General features: G+C 39.8%; 1 protein-coding gene across 1 annotated transcript in view; it reads left to right on the plus strand.

Annotated features, from left to right (window-relative positions):
* stpg2 (sperm-tail PG-rich repeat containing 2) overlaps window positions 1-44 on the plus strand; it is a gene marked incomplete at its 5' end in the record, with an annotated part of 42,757 nt that extends 42,713 nt beyond the window's left edge. The window contains 1 exon segment of the mRNA XM_079689855.1: window positions 1-44. This exon segment is cut by the window's left edge and continues 509 nt beyond it.
* Between the last annotated feature and the right edge of the window lie 2,901 nt (window positions 45-2,945).

Consider the following 2,945-nt stretch of genomic DNA (forward strand, 5'->3'; position numbering starts at 1 on the left):
GGCAGTTTCCTGCTGAAAGAAGCTTATATTTTGTAATTGTTCTTAATTAAACCACCTTGTTAAATTAAACCTAACTTATATTAGGTGTTCTATTCTTTAAAGCAGCCACCTAAGACTGCTGACAGAGACAAATGCACTGGTTGAAGCATAATACAGTAGTAATGAAACCTAACCAGAACCTAATCTCTCTCTGCCTCATTTCAGTTTGTTACAGCTGCTAGCAAATATATGTGTGTGTGTGTGTGTGTGTGTGTGTGTGTGTGTGTGTGTGTGTGTGTGTGTGTGTGTGTGTGTGTGTGTGTGTGTGTGTGTGTGTGTGTGTGTGTGTGTGTGTGTGTGTGTGTGTGTGTGTGTGTGTGTGTGTGTGTGTGTGTGTGTGTGTGGAATGATTGAAAGAGCTAATGTTGCTTCCAGTCCCAGCTGACTTTGAGTGGTGAACATCAAAGACAAAACCAGTGAGTTTGATAGTTTGATTTAAACCTCGCTACAGAGTTCACCATCATGTTCATGTCCATGGGTGTAATGTTATCACAGGGCTCTTTTTACTCTACTCTGTCTGCCTGTCTTCCAATCTGTCTGCTGTCTCTGTGTGGATTTATCTCCTCAACGATTCTCTCTCTTCCCTTCTGCAGCTCACTGTCTCTGCCTCTCTTCTCCCTGCCTCCTCCTGTTTCTACTTTAATACCCTGTCCTCTCATTCTCCCTGATTTATTTTGGTTGTATATCAGTAACTTGCAGCTGTTTGCAAACAGTTCCTGTACTGATTTTGACGTTACAACCATTATGAGTTAGCTTGTGTTGACAGTCGACACAAAATATTATATACTGTGTGGTGTTGAAGGATTGACTTATGATAACCAATCATTTGGAATATATCATATCTTTCTCATCGAATTTTGCCTCCGTTTTGTTCAAATTGCATCGTGAATTAGCAAGGAAGGATGTTTAGGACCTTGTGAGAATGTGCATTCATCTTGGATTATACTGTTTGAATAAGATTGGACATTATTACTTTAGCTGGTTCCCAAACAGCATGATGAAGCATGAACAAAGCAGCCAGTGCTAGCTCCACTTTATTGCTCAGCATGACCCCCTTCCTCCACTCCAGTTCATCAGCTTTCAGAGCAGAGCCACAGCTCACCTGAAGTTCACCTGACTCTTATGAATTATTTCCTCTACAGCTCCTTCCTCTGCAATCTTTGTTGCTCACAATCTTTGCTGCAAATCTCATCATCCATCCCATTCTCGAAATGTTTTGTTTACTTTCCTTCGCATTTTCCGTGCAGATGTAATATTTGAAACAGTTTATGACAGCTACCTATTTCTATTTTGAAACATGAACATGAGTGATTTATGTTCAATTCAAATGTAAAGGTCCCCCATTATACTGTTTGTCATCAATATATTAAAGGTCTCAGATACAAAACATGTTTCTGAAATGTTTGGCTCGAAACACCAAAAGATTATGCATTGTAGCATCCCATAAACCCCTCTGTTTCAGCCCTGTTTCAAAAGTGCTGATTCTCTCTCTGTTAATTTAGATGAAAATAAGGAGCCACTCCCCACGCCCCTCTGAGGGATATTTGGTTAAAAAGAGCATAATGGGACTCTAGGAGGAGATTCAGGTGATAAGGTGTGGGTGGGGGGGGGGGGGGGGGTCGGAGGGGGGGGGGGTTAGTTACCTTGGTTGTTGATTGGCTAATAGTTGGACAAGCCAAAAACAATCGTTATCATAAAGTGGCCAAAATCTGATCAGCTCATTTTCAGACAGGTTTTTATATAAATGGATCAGGACAAAAAAGTGAGCGAATCTTTTTTCCTGAAACTTTCAGAATCTCTTTACACATAAAATAGGTAGCTGTCATAAAATCCATGTTTTCATGTCTTTTAGACATTAACATGTGTCCCCTACACATGTTAATGTCTAAAAGACATGAAAACATGGATTTTCCATAATGGGTGACCTTCAAACGAAAAAAAAAATCTGTGTATGATCATCAGTGCAAATATGTGTTCAAAGGTCTTTCTAGGTTTCAAAAATCTTAATGACTGTCTTACATGGTCTACACATGTTGTTATTTTTATGGTATGTGTTTGTATGTTAAGTCTTCCCAAGTTTGTGTAGTCGTAAGTTAGCCGTGGGGCCAGACCACCCCCTGCAGCTTTATTTCCACTCTTAATGCACCAAACGGTTTTCATTCTTTAGAATTCAGTTTGTTTCCACCAATGTTTCCTTTTTGAATACAAATTGCTTTCTAAGAGTTTTGTTTTACTTTGAGCAAAGTGGGATTGTGTGTGTGTGTGTGTGTGTGTGTGTGTGTGTGTGTGTGTGTGTGTGTGTGTGTGTGTGTGTGTGTGTGTGTGTGTGTGTGTGTGTGTGTGTGTGTGTGTGTGTGTGTGTGTGTGTGTGTGTGTGTGTGTGTGTGTGTGTGTGTAGTAGTGCATAACACTTTCTGAGTAATAACTAAGAATCAGTTATCTAGCGAATGCAGCGCATACTTTTTTAACGTACATTTTGAAAACCTCTATCTTCGTATGCTTGCGGTTGTTCTTTCATGACCCTATTCTGTGTTTTTCCTCTCTTTATCTGCTCTCCATGTCCCTCTCTGCTCCATTTATCTCTGTTATTCGGAGAGTGTTTGAATTAAGTGTTTGAATGAAGTCTCTTTAGTAAAAGCAACGAGTAGAGTTAATGTTGAGAAATAATTGACTTAAAGGTAACACGGGTACATTTATGAAATTATGCCTATACAAACTTTTTGTCTGCCACTTCCGAAACCTATGTTCTGTAAAAGCTGAGTAAATGTTATCTTGCAGAGTAGATCAGTGGAATGCACATCTGAGCACTTAATGCCATGACTTGTGCATAAACTCAGCCATATGATTGTTAATCTACGCGAAACCATGGGCCATACAGATTTAAAGTGTGAAGTGGTGCAGAGAGG

The sequence above is a fragment of the Notothenia rossii genome (assembly GCF_949606895.1).
Source record: "Notothenia rossii genome assembly, chromosome: 6".
NCBI lineage: Eukaryota > Metazoa > Chordata > Actinopteri > Perciformes > Nototheniidae > Notothenia > Notothenia rossii.